This window comes from Eublepharis macularius, chromosome 3, assembly GCF_028583425.1.
Source record: "Eublepharis macularius isolate TG4126 chromosome 3, MPM_Emac_v1.0, whole genome shotgun sequence".
NCBI classification, from domain to species: domain Eukaryota; kingdom Metazoa; phylum Chordata; class Lepidosauria; order Squamata; family Eublepharidae; genus Eublepharis; species Eublepharis macularius.
In genome coordinates, this window is record NC_072792.1 from 120765619 (window position 1) to 120780668 (window position 15050).

The 15050-nt window shown below is 43.8% G+C and overlaps 1 protein-coding gene across 1 annotated transcript in view; it reads right to left on the minus strand.

Moving 5' to 3' along the window:
* Positions 1–15050, minus strand: part of GBE1 (1,4-alpha-glucan branching enzyme 1) — a 272853-nt gene that overhangs the window by 256698 nt on the left and 1105 nt on the right. The gene's annotated exons all lie outside the window — the stretch shown is intronic.

Here is a 15050-nt window from a genome sequence, read left to right on the forward strand (position 1 = left end):
TCTTCTACCATCTTTCTTCAACTGTCAGCAGTTTCCTTTACCTGATTTTTACCTCAAAACACAGAGTTCCACAGCTGACACATCAGAGAGAGGGGGATGCAAGCAGGCAGGAGCATACCAGCCACACAGGAAAGCCAGGCCTACAGGGAGATTGACAATCCTAGTGAACTTTGAGGGGAAGACTGGGAGGTGCATTTTACCTCAGGACACATTCAATGCTCCCAACAGCTACTGCATACTGTTTAGAATGTGGGGGGTGAGGACCAGTCAGGCCACATATGCAAATGATCTCTGTGTTCCAACTGTCTGGGGGGGGGGGGGGGGATGAGGTGTGGAATGTTGTGAGACTAGTCAGCCCTCATATGCAAATGATTTTGAAAGGCTGGCCCAATCAGGGAAGAGTGGCTGAGCTGGCAGTGGGTGGAGGAGCAAGCAGGTGCAGCCTGCCAGCCACACAGGGAAACTGTATCCCTTTGGGAAAACACATTTTAACCCTTTTTACTCCCTTAGGGGGCGAATTTCTTAAAATCTCTTCTTAGTGAGTGTTTACATCATGAGAGGAATGTTCTCCCCAAATTTTATGTTTCTAGATCCAGGGGTTTGGGCTGGGCATTGATGAGTCAGTCAGGACACTTGTCTGTATATACATAGACTAGCTTGATGCCCATGCTTCACTATGGTATTTAACTACTTTAAATTCAGTTATAATACTTATGGGCATGTAACATTTTTTGGATTGAGAGGGGATTTTTTTAGTTGGTTTTTTAGTATAATAGCATAGTACCCAAGATTCACAAAAGTGTTTGAATAAAGTGAAGCATGTTGATGCCGAAAACTGATGAAGTGAATTTCAAAATGTAACATTTATTGAAGAGATTTTTAAAAAGAAAAGATTGTCGTGCAATAAATAAAGTCGTTGTCCCTGAAATCTTTGAGGGTTATGCTCAGTGCCTCAAAACACCCCTTAAGCGCCATGGTGAAGGGCCAAAAATCGCTCTAGCAGGGCGCCGCCTCCGAGCAGCCGGGTGAGTTCCCAGAAATACAGGTCCCAGTCCTGGTTCGAGTTGAAGGGCAGGAGAAGCGGCAAGCCACAGATACCTCAGTGCCCAGGCTGGGACTTGGGGTGCTCTCATCCCAAATAATGAGCTTACAGTTCCACAGCACTTCGGCCATGTTGCTTTGTTTTGAGATGCTGAACAGGGGTTTTTCTGCATGGATGAGGTTAAGAGGCAGCTTGAAGGTACCGAAGGATCATATGCTATGCCTGAGGAAGCCTTGACCTTCCATGGAAATGAGCGCCTCTCTACTTGTCTCCCAGGATTGCTTTGCTCATAGAGAGACTCTGCCGCTCTGTGCACCTCAGGGTGATCTTGCTGGTACTTGGCCACTGCTGCTCAGTGCACTGCAGAAGTAGGATGAGCATATTTCTTTGCCGCATCTCTAAGTTGTTTCCTCCTTTTAGCATTGGTGTATCTTGCACGAAGTCTGCTAGAAGGCTTCTTGGCAGCAGTAAGAGGTGATGGCTGTGAGAGGTGGAGTTGGACTGAGTGGTGTGCTGTGGTGGGCACTTCGGCAGGTTCATGTGTGAGGTTCAAATCAAAATGGCCCCTAGAAATGTCATTCACCATCTCCCCATGAACGTATAAAAACTCAGTTGCCATATGGACTTTTATATAAAATCCCTATTCCGGACTCTTGTACTGTCTTTCTTCAACTGTCTGCAGTTTCCCTTACCTGATTTTTACCTCAGAACACAGAGTTCCACAGCTGACACATCAGGGAGGGGGAGGGTGCGAGCAGGCAGGAGCCTGCCAACCACACAGGAAAGGCAGGCCCCACAGGGAGATTGGTAACCCTAGAGGGGAAGACTGGGAGGTGTATTTTTACCTCAGGACACATTCAATGACTCCCAACAGCAACTGCCTACTGCTTAGAATGTTGGGGTGATGATCAATCAGGCTGCATATGCAAAGGACCTCAGGGAAGAGTGGCCAAGTAGCAGTTGGCAGGGAGGAGCAAGAAGGTACAGCCTGCCAGCCACACAGGGAAGCTGTATTCCTATGGGAAAACACATTTTACCCCTTTTTACTCCCTTAGGAGGCAAATTTCTAAAAATCCCTTCTTAGTGTGCCTCTACATCATGAAAGGAACATTCTTCCCAAATTTCACGTTTCTAGGTCCAGGGGTTTGGGCTGGGCATTAATGAGTCAGTCAGTACACTTGTCTTTATATATATATAGATTATTCCTTGCCAGTAACTGTTCCATGTTCTTTCCAAATCAGGTATTCCTGTTTCAGCACTTGGGAGCTAAGAGTCAAGGCAAATATTTTTGGGTATTCAAAACAGCATAGTCATATATAGGTTACCAGGTATAGGATCCAGTTTTAGTTTCCATAGAATATATCACTGCTGAGGACCACTGCAGATGAAGTCTATTTAATTGTTGTAAGGATGAAACGTAACTTATTTTTTACCATTGTACCTCAATGCCACGTGTTTCTGAGTGCAACTACTCTTGCATAGTCATTCATAGAGGCCCTTACAAGCCCTCTAAGCCCTTGACTGCATGCGTGAAGAGCAGCAGCAGACATAAGCACAGTGTTCCCACCCACTATCTCCATGCAGGTTCATGAGCGAGGCATCTGCACAAGGTGGAAGTGTTCAGTGTGCCCATTCCTCTCCCTGAGGTCAGAAAAAAATCTCCCCAATCACAGGCAGTACATGGCAAACAGGTCAATCCATGAATTCACATGCAACCCAACGATAATTATGCAGATGACCCAATCAAAACTGGGGAAAAAATCTAATGCATACAAAAAGAAAAATCATTGCACATACTCATCATCAAAGCCACAGTACCCTCCCTCCAAAAACTTGAGATTCATCCTTCACTCTCACAAGAATGCTTTCAGGTAGGTTGCAACCTGAGAAATCAATTTTCCCCATTAAGTTTCAAACATGCAAGACAACACTCTATTCTATTACATTACACTGGCACATCATTAAAACAATGTTCGACAACTACATGGACCTATTCAAGAAGGGGAAAAAAATGTCTGGACCTAGAATAGTTGGGAGAATAGTCCCTCCCACACCATCCTTTTAGAATGAACATATGCAACCCATTTCAAGAGATCCCTCACATTTTCAGTTTAAATCCCTCCTTTTCAGACTGAAGCATATCCACAAATTCCAATGAAATTTTAGTTTTCAAGGCTAAGAATATTTTAAAATCAGAGCTGGGTATTAGTATACTACAGCACTCCCGGCCGGCGGCAACAACCGCTGCAGCTGAGGGCCGTGTTTTGCCCTCCCAGAAGGAGGATTAGGCACAGGCAGCGCTTGGGTCTTGTGCGAGGGGCGGAGCTAAGCCATGTGTTTGTGCTGCTTCACCCCTCCTCATTTCAGTGCACCTCGTGTCAGGTGGAGGATAGACATACTCATCTTCTCTCCCCCAGCATGAGGAGTGAGCCGAGCCCTGCGCTGATTTTCAGCCTGCAGAGTTGGCCTACCGCTGTCTGTAAGACATGGCTCCTTGCCTCCTCCTTTCTGCCGCAGCCGTTTGCTGCTTAAGGAGGCCTTTTTTTCTGCTGAACCCCAGTTCGCCAAGACACGAGCAGCCGCTTAGGGCTTTGCAGCTGGCAGACGGGGCTTGGGAACTGCGCGGTGAGCCCACCTTTGGCCCAGCGTTACCTCCCAACTTCCTGGCTTCACTTCGGACGCAGGGCTGTGTGTCTTCACGCTGCCCCGGGCTCCATTACTTGCAGGTGCGGCTGCAGGTTTGCTTTATCGTTCTGCTAGGGGGCTTGGGTTTAGTGGGCCCCTTGGTGTTTGGGCAGGCGGCCCTCCCCCTGTGCTGTGGCCCGCACTTGTTTGGCAGGCTGTGTGGGGGTTAGGAGGGCATTTCTTGCCATGGCGGTGCAGCCTTCACTGCCTCTTGAGGCTGGTGGCTGGCAATTGCCTATTCATCTCCTTTGAGGAGCATTTTTGCCACATTTTGATGTGGAAGTGCTATTCCCTCCCTACATGGCCACCTTATGTCCCTTCCTTCTGGGCACTGAACATTTTTCAGACCCATTGCCTCATAGTTATTGGGGATCCCTGTGGGGATTTGGGGTTGGTGGCCATTTTAGGGTGTGTGGCAACCATTTTGGGAGGCTTGTGTTTGGGGCTATTTTAAGGCTAGTTATTGTCAGCTAGAGCTTTTCTTGGCCCTGGCTTACTGCCTGGCTTAGTGGTTAAGAGCAGCAGGGCTCCTCAGTAGGGAAGCTTACAACTAGAGCTAATATGCCTCCTACGAAAGGATCTGGCCCCTCTAAGGGTAAACAACCTGCAAAAAGGCCTGCCGCTCGGCACCCTCTGGTCGCCCTTTCCTCTTCTAAGGATGAGGATGTGGGCCCTAGTCGGCAGGAACTTCTGAATGGAATGGCTGCTTTGGAACAGGCCCGGGGTTTGGCCATGGCCAGCACCACTTCGGCACACAAGAGGCCGGTGAGGGTGGCCTCTACCACTGCTTTCTTTAATGATGTGTTGTCCCACATTTTCACCCTTGAGGGAACATCTGGCACACATAGCATTCCGGACCCTCCAGACGGCGATGGAGCAGGAATTTCATCCCAGGTACATGCAGGTGCATCTTTGGATGAGGCTGGAGGGTCAATAGACAATGGGCAAGCGGCCATCACAGTGCAACCTTTGGAAATGGTGAGTGAGTCATCTGTGCCCTGTCCTGGGGAGGATAAGACATCTTTGCCCCAAGCAGGGGGTGCGTGGCTATGGGGCCCCTGGGCCAGGCTGCTGCCCCTGCGTCCCTGAGCATGCCACACACACCTTATGCACAGGTGAGTTCAGTACCACTGGTGGGTCATAGTGGTTTATGGCCGCAGTGGGGCCAGCCAACCTTTCTGGGTTCATTGCCCGGGACAGTCAGTTGGCTGCCCATGTCATCCCAGTCGCAAGTGGGAATGGGCACCTCACCCCCTTTAGGCTCAGGCTATGGTTTTCCATTGTCCCCTTATGGGTCTGGACCTTTTAGGGCATTGCCATTTGGAGATACTGCCATGCAGGGGTCATTTCGTAGAAAAAGAACTGCAGGAACTCATTAGCATAACTCATTAGCATATCTCATTAGCATTTGCCACACCCCTGGACATCACCGGAAGTGTGTCAGAAGGCAACACCCACCCCTCAGGCCTCTTTCCCCAAAAATCTCCAGGTATTTCCTGAAAATAAAGCAGAATGATCTCAAAGCAGCTTATCCTCCTCTGGAGAGCCAGCCCCAGCAGCCCAGCTTGCACTCACTCACTCACTCTCACGAATGAAAATAATGCAGCAGAATGAATTGAAGCAGCTTAACCTCCTTTGGAGATCCAAGCCCAGCAGCCCAAGCTTGCACTCACTCACTCACTCTCACTCTCACTCATGAAAATAAAGCAGCAGAATGAATTGAAGCAGCTTAGCCTCCTTTGGAGGGGAGGCAGAGGGGAGGAAAAGGAATAATGTGGGCGGGGCCAAAACCCATGGGACCACTTTTCAGCTCTACCAGAACGCCGTTCCGGCACGTTCCCCCTCCAAATGAGCCCTGCTGCCATGCTCCTCGGGGACCATTTTGCAAATTTCACCATGCATGTCCGATTTGTTCCAGTCCTCATGCATTCACAGCATGCAAGCGATCTGGTCAGGGCAAGAGGCATGGGCCAGATGCCCCGGGTCTTCTCAGCAACAGGACAGTAAGGGGCCATTGCCTCAAAGAGGTGGTGGGTGGTCTGTTTTCTCCTTGCCTTGTTATGGCTGTTAGCGGTTTGTGTTTTTTCTTGTTCTTTCTTCTTCTCTAGGGTGGCACGGGTGTGACGCCGGTGACTTTTGAGTGGATAAGTGGTTGACTGTTTGACTGTGTTTCTGTTGCAGATCCAGGGCTCTGGCGTGTCTCACAGTGGTGGACTTCGATTGGTGTTTCTGGATGTCAGCCTGTGTTGGCGTGCGCAGAACTCCAGGGCTTCCCGCGGCTGGGTGAGAAGCTGGGAGCTTGGAGTTTTGTTTTGGGCCCATGATTGGATGTCTGGGTGCATGTGCTTCCCTGCCATTGGGTAGGTGTGTTCTATTGTGTTGGGGCCCAAGGCTTCCCCACTGGAGCTTGGGCCCTGGGTTGCGTTAGTCCAGGGCTCTCCGCCTGCATACAGGGAGCTTGGACAGGGTTGTCCATTTAGCAAGGGTTTCCCATCCACAAATCAGGGCCGTATTTGCTTACCTCTCCTGAGGGAATGGTGGAATAACTATTTGGAGGAGGTGCGGCAAGGGTTCGGGTGGCTTTATGCTTCCTGTGGGGCACTTCTGCCTAAGCAGAGGCTTGGCCTTAGCAGTGGCAGGTAGGAGTTGGGAAATATGATCGGGCCGGTGACCACCCTTGGCATATCCCCATTGGTGGGGATTGGGGTCTATCAGGAGTGGCTGGCTGCTGTACGGCCCAGTTGCAAGGTCAGAAGCCGGTCCCCCCCCCCCCGCAGCTGATGGCTCACTCCCAGGGCTGTCGGGGGTCACCCATACAGGTTGGGGCGGAGGTCCGGGAGTGACCCCAGGGCCCGGCCTGTACCGCTAGTTAGGCCCTTGCTGTGTTGACAAATATGTTATTATTTAATAAAGCGGCCCCCCTTTAATCCCAATACTTGTGTCTGCCTCTTCATTCCGACTGGGGGAGCAAAACCAAGTATCTTTTAAGACTTTTATTTCCACTGATAGTACTTCACTCCATTTTTAACTAGTTAAATCCACAACTTCATTGATATAGACTTCTGGTAAAATTAATATTAATAATTTATAGCCTGGAATTACATTATTGATAGTACAGCTCTATTTGTTGGAGGAAACACTTATATACTAGAGAAAAGTCAATACAATAGAAAGTTAAACTAATTACAAAATTTTTTAAAGCTAATGTACATTTGAAGATACATGTTTAACATGTCTTTTTTTAAAAGAAAAATTCTTGCAATACGAATTTAAACATAGCAAAGGATTTGGGAGAAAGATTAATAAACTCTACAAGTTTTTCAATAAACTGCTACCATAGTAACCAAGTTCTCTTTCAAATAGAATCCATGTTCTTGAGCTACATTTCCCATGTACTTCTCTTCATCAAAAATCATGAAGCTTACACAATTGCTTTGAGAAGTTTCTGACTTCCAAAATATCATTAGGTTTATTTAAAAGTTTTATACTTCACTTCTCTGAATCTTAATCCCTAAAATCAGTATTAATCTACTGGTATGTTGCACATTATAGAGCAGAAAGGAAGGGGTCTATTTCCCCCTCCTGTAACAATACAGACACACATGTGCTGCAGGTCATCCCCAACTCCTGTGTGTGCAAGTGCCCAGTTTGGAGCAAGAGGATGGGGGCACATACAGAAGGGAATTCATCCTTCCTCCTACTCTAGTTTCTCAGACTAAAGCAGTCCCAGGGGAAGCTACGGGGACTGAGAAATCCACATGTATTCCGGGATCATGTGGGTTTTCCCACATGATTAATTTCAGGTTCCAGACAATTTCAGGTTCGGAAAATGGTGTGCAAATGGGGGGGGGGAGCTTTTGCTTCAAGTGCACTGCACACCTGATCTTAACCAAGCAACACATGTGGGACCCACAAGTTCCATGTGATTGTGGGTAGGGACCCAGACCCAACTTGTGTATTCTGTATGTATGAAACATCATGACACTACCACTGCTTTAATCCATGACACATTTAGGATATTTTCCTGTTCCAACATGTCTTATCAGAGCAGCAGAGAGTAACACACTGGGATGAGAAATTTTGGGAAGTACTAAACTGGCAGGTTTGATCTGTTTCCCCAAAACAGAATTCTGTAGCAGCAAAATTACTGATACAACTAGTAGTTTCAGATCCCAGTAACAACAATAATAAAGGACAAATAACACATAATTATAACAACACAAAATAGCAACAATAGCAGATTACTAGCATATTTTAGAAAACGTTCCTTTTCCCCCACTTGGACTGCTTCTCCTATTTCTTCTTGGGACAATATTACCATTTCTAATGGAAGGGAAAGTAGCAATCCACTGCAGATACTGAGGTAGTGACAAAAATGCTAGAATATTAGAGAGGGACACCCACAGAGCTCTACAATAGAACAGTCAAGGAATGTGTACTATTATTCTTAGTAGAACAACAGATACAGGAGAACCCTAATGGATGACTATCTACCTCAATGAAGAGAAATAAAAGGCAGGAATAGAGTACCTTTGAAAATTTTCTGACACATCAGCCCAGGAAAAGCCAAAGAGCTGATTGCCATCAGCCAGTACAGCAATGTCACACTCTAGAAATGCAGTGAAGCGAAGGACCAGGAAAGGACATGGGCTTCTTTCAGTCTCTCTTTTGGAATGAGGTTCAGTGTTCTTGTATAAGAATATGTTAGCAAAAAACAGACTGCTTGTTTATGTTCCTGGACCAGCAACAGTAGCTCTTTTCTGATATAGTGCAATGCTCTTCTCAACACCACAGATCTCAAGACTAAAGTCACTTTATTTGGAAGTAAGCCCTAATGATTTTAGGGGAGCTTTCAATGGCTTCCCTGTGCAGTCTGACAAAGTAGTTGGCAGTGTTGTCCAGTGTCCTGGAATAAGATACTGTGCCCTGTTTGAATTAGGCTATGTTCAGCCACTGCTGATTTTTCAGGTTGTCCAAGTCTGCAGTGTCTTTCATGTTCTTTTATTCTTGTCTGGATGCTACGCTTTGTGGTCCCAGTGTAAACTTGTCCACAGCTGCAGGGTATACCAAAATACTGGACAACACTTCCAACTACTTTGTCAGACTGCACAGGGAAGCCATTGAAATTCACAAGCATAAGCAAAACTTCAACAGGAAAGAAGAAACCTTAAGAATGAACAGAGCATGGTTTCCAGTTCTGAAAAACACCAGGCTAACAAAACATTCTATCCCCGACAATAGCCCTGCAGAGAAGATTAGCACATCAAGTACCAATCCATATGCAAAAGAACCTCCTCAGGATACAGTGAAGCCTCCTGCCATTAGCATTCCACACCCTGGGAAACTCTTACAGGATGACTCAGCTCAACCCCACCCCTCCTGAGTAAATATAAATGACCTGCCAACATCTTTTCCACCCTGTGACACTGAGAGATCTCTGTCTTTTGGTGCTACACCTCTGAAGATGCCAGCCACAGCTGCTGGCGAAACGTCAGGAACTACAATGCCAAGACCACGGCAATACAGCCCGGAAAACCCACAACAACCATCGTTCTCCAGCCGTGAAAGCCTTCGACAATACATGTCTGATTTGTTGCTTTTAATTTGTTTTCTATAATAAAGTCCTAATACAGTTTCACTCCCATAGTAATACAAGAAAATTATACAACAAATAAAACCATGATTATATATTTAAAGAGAAGTCTTACTTCAAGATTACGATTTTGAATAGACCCAGAGATACCTAATTTGGTTAAAATGAACATTGTTCAGGACTTGTATATACTCGCCATAATCAAATAGCCACCACAGAGAGATGCCTGCTTTTCCACCACCACTTCCATCACTCCCAAAGTTAAGCCATTCTAGCTCATTTGAGATTTCAAGAACAAACTAGTTAATTGATAGGTTCATGTTCACACTCACCACCACCCAACCCTTACCTAACTTACTCTAACTTCCATTAATTTTGACCCAATTGTAACCATAAAGACCAAAAAAAGCCTTAAGATCATGGAAACTTCAGTTTTTCTCCTCTCCCTGTATATGGTTTTGTGTCTTTTGAGCTGATCTTAAAGCTCTGATTTCCAACCTATGCAGCTACCTGAAACCTCTGTCAATAATCTGTAGCTTGGTAAAGAAACTAATTTGTTGAGAGAGCTGCATTCAGATATCATAAGTAACTGAAGAGATACTTGAAAACTTCAGTTTACAGTCTCAGAGCGAGAGAGAACATGAACTCAGCAATTAATCACCTTTGAGACCATCATGAACTAACTCTGGTTTGTTTGTGATATCTGAATTGAACATCTGTATTCATTACAGAACCATACCCCAGAAGTATTTGAGAGTAAAGCAACTTAAAAAAAACCCTACTTATGTAATTCATTTGAACTACAACTATTTTCAAACGAAACACTACACCATCAAATTAGAGTAGTCTGCTGCAATCTGAAAGAGGATCAGAGAGTGCAGTACAATGTTATGTATTCAGTCGTACATTAAGACAGTCTTGATGACAGGAATTTAAAATTTCTATTTCAAGAAGCTCTAAAAGTTATTCTAAACATATTTAAATACAAACACTCCTGTGTTTTGAAGTAACTACTATCAACTTTGTACCTAAAATAAAAACACACAGATGGCTTTGCATACAAATGTCACAGACTATATCACTTGTGTTTCATGGTCTTTTAGCCTCACTGTTTATGTTTTTCCTCTCTCTCACTCTCTCTCTTTCTGTAACTGTGAGCGTGCGCACACACATTTACCAGCTGAGGATTCATTTCACACAGATGATGAAGTAAGCTAGAGCCCTTGCAAATGTTACCACAATGAATCTGTTAATCTTAAAGGTATCACAAGATTCTCTGTTATAACAGACTAATGCATCTTTGGAATCCACCGAATTTAATATTCATGCAGCATTAATAAGTGGACTCAAACCTATGCAATTTCTTGTGGTATCCTTAGCATGTATGACTGTTATAATGAAAACTAACTTTTTAAAACATTTAATTCATGTCATGATTTAATTTTATTACCTTAGTCTTTAACTACATATATAAAATTTAAAGTTCATTATACACTGAAAGTGTTTTGCTAATGTACTATCATACTCAGTGTTGACTACGTTAAAAGCTACTTCCTCTTACTCTGTTAAATAACAACAACAACAACAACATTTGATTTATATACCATCCTTCAGGACAACTTTACACCCACTTAGAGTGGTTTACAAAGTATGTTATTATTATCCTCACAACAATCACCCTGTGAAGCGAGTGGGGTTGAGAGAGCTCCTAGAAGCTGTGACTGGCCCAAGGTCACCCAGCAGGCTTCAAGTGGAGGAGAGGGGAATAAAACCCCAAAACAACACACATGTCACAAACTGTTCCTAAAAGCTTATGCGGCAAATTTTAATAGGTTGTGGCTGAAATGTTCAAAATAGGGCAGGGGCAAGCACTTCCTCAGTTATGTCCTAAAAAGACAGTTCAAATGTAGCAATATATACTCCACCTCAAAAGAATGCACAGTCCTGCTGCTTCATTTTATCTAATCTTGTGATGTGGTGAAAGTAATCAATACTATCTGCTAACAAAAAGCACATCATTAGACTGGAAAAGTACATGAGAAGGAGAGGCATTCAAAAGGGTGTGCCACATACCTGCAGGCATATACTACAGTCTGTTGTGGGATTTCTGCCACAACAGAAGGCAGAGGCCACCCAATCTCACAGTAAGGGTAGAGGCCACCCAATCTCACAGGCCATCACAATGTCCCCAAGGACAGGGCAGTACTCTCTCATATTTATGTAAAAGAAGGTAAAAGTGCATTCAAGAACTCTCTTAGACTAGTAGCAAACTCTGATCCCAAACCCTGGTAACTCTATCCACTGGCAGCCTGTCCTATTACCCTCTCACCCTTTCTCCATTGTGCCTTCTACTTCATGATCAAGCTCAAGCATGAACAAAATTTGGCAGCTTGCTTTTATACACAGATTTAACAATCATTTCCTTTATCCTTGCAAGAGATATTTGTAATAGGCTGGAGTCCAATATCACCTTAAAGACCAACTAGATTTCCAAAGTATGAGCTTTCGAGAGTCAAACCTCCCTTCGTCTGTGCTTTGACTATCAAAAACTCATACCTTGGAAATCGGGTTGTTCTTTAAGCTGCTATTGGACCCAGATCTTGCTCTTCGACTGCACACCAACATGGCTACCCACCTGAATCAATGAAAGAGGTGAAACTGATACAACTACTTTGTCAGACTGCACAGGGAAGCCATTGAAATTCACAAGCATAAGCAAAACTTCAACAGGAAAGAAGAAACCTTAAGAATGAACAGAGCATGGTTTCCAGTTCTGAAAAACACCAGGCTAACAAAACATTCTATCCCCGACAATAGCCCTGCAGAGAAGATTAGCACATCAAGTACCAATCCATATGCAAAAGAACCTCCTCAGGATACAGTGAAGCCTCCTGCCATTAGCATTCCACACCCTGGGAAACTCTTACAGGATGACTCAGCTCAACCCACCCCTCCTGAGTAGATACAAATGACCTACATCTTTTCCACACTGTGACACTGAGAGATCTCTGTCTTTTGGTGCTACACCTCTGAAGATGCCAGCCACAGCTGCTGGCGAAACATCAGGAACTACAATGCCAAGACCACGGCAATACAGCCCGGAAAACCCACAACAACCATCGTTCTCCGGCCGTGAAAGCCTTCGACAATACATTGATACATGATTACTTGCAAAACCGAAAGAGCACGCAGGCTCAAGGAAGTTCCAAGGTACAATCAATGAGTACAATGTAATAAATAAGTTCCAAAGTACGATCAATGAGTACAGTGTAATAAGTTGTAATTAGACTGTAGTGATTCTACTCATATAGTCCCAAAATTTACTACAATACAATGTCCAATAAATAGACTGGTGAATAACAGAATCAATTCTTTCCCTGGTTCAAGTTGACCGTCATAAGTATATATATACCCAGTGCCCAAAAAATGTTCAGTAATAGCAGCAATGCCACAATCTAGTAACGGTGGCTGTTAATTTCACTAGAAGCAGTATCCACGGCGACGAGTTCAACCGGTCTCTTTCACTTTTGCTCGTTTCAGCCCACTTCCTTCTTCAGGCCGTTATTTCTATGATAAACCGTAATGTGGTAAGCTGCTAATAAGAACCTAGCCATATCGACATATAACCAAGTTTTACAATGTACTTGCCCTCATCTCTTCCTCCACTGTTGCGACCTCCAGTGTTGAAATAAGAAAGACGCAGTGGAACGGGTACTCAATTACTTCCCATGTCCACTTATATAATAATCCATTCAAACATCCCATCAATACTTAGAGGAATCAGTTTCAACTTACAAACACCTAAGGCAGCATTTAAAGAGACATACCACTAATTAATGCATCCTTATTACATAAATATCGTTCAATAAATATTACCATTGTTCAATACATCATATCTGAATTTTCTAAAACCTCATAAACCTAAGGCAGCATTTAAAGAGACGCCCCTCTAATTAATACATCCTCATTGCATGATTACCATTCGATAATTTCGTTCAATAAATATTTCCATTGTTCAATAATTATCATTCAATAAATATACCATTTCAATAAATACTAGATGAATTTCCTAAAATCTCGTGGGCGTGCCCTACAAAAATACTCAGATCTAAAATCATAAAAATACTGAGTAGTCTAATTCATTATTTAAACCTAATCAAGGTGTTAAGTCTAAATATCCACCGTGCTTCCGCCTGTAATAGACGCCTGTTGGCACAGCCTGGGTTGTCAACAATCTCTAAAACTGTAAATTTCATCTCTCTCTCATTCTTATGATACCTTTGGAAATGCTGCGATAAAGGTGCTTCCTGATTCTGAGTCCTAATTTTAGAAATGTGTTCTTGGACCCTCAATCTGACTATATGAGTAGGATCACTACAGTCTAATTACAACTTATTACACTGTACTCATTGATCGTACTTTGGAACTTATTACATTGTACTCATTGATTGTACCTTGGAACTTCCTTGAGCCTGCGTGCTCTTTCGGTTTTGCAGAATTCAGGAAATTGTTCCCTCCTAGTTTTTGGTTGACATGATTACTTGCACCAAACAATAAGATCAGGCCAAGCAAAAACATTAGATTCACATCCACAACATACTGAATGAAAACTCCATGAAATTTATATTTCTTCTACATCAGCGGGGTCATGGCTTGGATGCAGAAACCCCAAGTTCAGTTTCCCCAGTATCTCCACACGCACACAAAAAGGTTCAGGTAGTAGGCAACAGACCTCTAGCTAGGTCGAGAATCAGTGTGGTATAGTGATTAGAGCATCAGACTAGAATCTAGCAGACCCAGGTTCAAATCCCTGCTCTACCATGGAGGCTCACTGGATGACCTTGAGACAGTCACTCGCTCAGCCTAATCTACCTCACAGGGTTGTTATGAGGATAAAATGGAGGACTAGAATGATGTAAGGTTTTTTGGGTTCCCATTGGGGAGAGAGTACATAGATGAAGTAAATAAATTAATAAAAAATATCAGAGACCTTGGAGTCACTTCTAGTTAGAGCAGACAATACTGGCCAATGGTCTGACTCAGCATAAGGAACTTCATATGTACACCCCATGGCTTGATTCTCTAACAAACCCCTTGAATTAACAGAAAATTCATGAAGCTGAAAACCTATATTTACATCCAACTTTTGACTGCATGCACAGGATGACATTTGACCATTCACAATCTTCCAGCTACTTAAAACATGGGAACAATAATTAAACACGGGAGAGGGCTGCTGCAAAAAAACCTCAAAAAATATAGAACACCAACCGTTACAGTTACAGTCTATTTCAAATTTGGTACTGATGTGCTTCTGCGGAGGGATGGTAACTTTTAGTTTGTTCTTGGCCCTTTTTTGATTTTTCCTTGCCTTTTAATAGGATTGCATTGCACTGGAGTTTTTCTGTTTTATTTAGGTGCTTGTTATCTTGGGCAAGTTCCAAAATTTATCATTTAAAAAAAAATTACTTTGATGGTTGTTCTGGCCTTGAAGCCTTGAGACTTAAGTGGAATATACCCACAGCAGCTGTGGTGATTCTGCTAGCTGCCACAGGATTACAATAACAATTGTTACTGATAGTAACTGATAGGAATTATCCTACCCTCTCTTTCTAACATGGGTCTGAATTTTTAAAAACTGTGGGTTCCCTACCGGCTTTTAATAATGTAAAGTTCAATGTTATAAAAACACTTGAGTCCCTCAGGAATGGAAATAAGAGCAACTGCAAA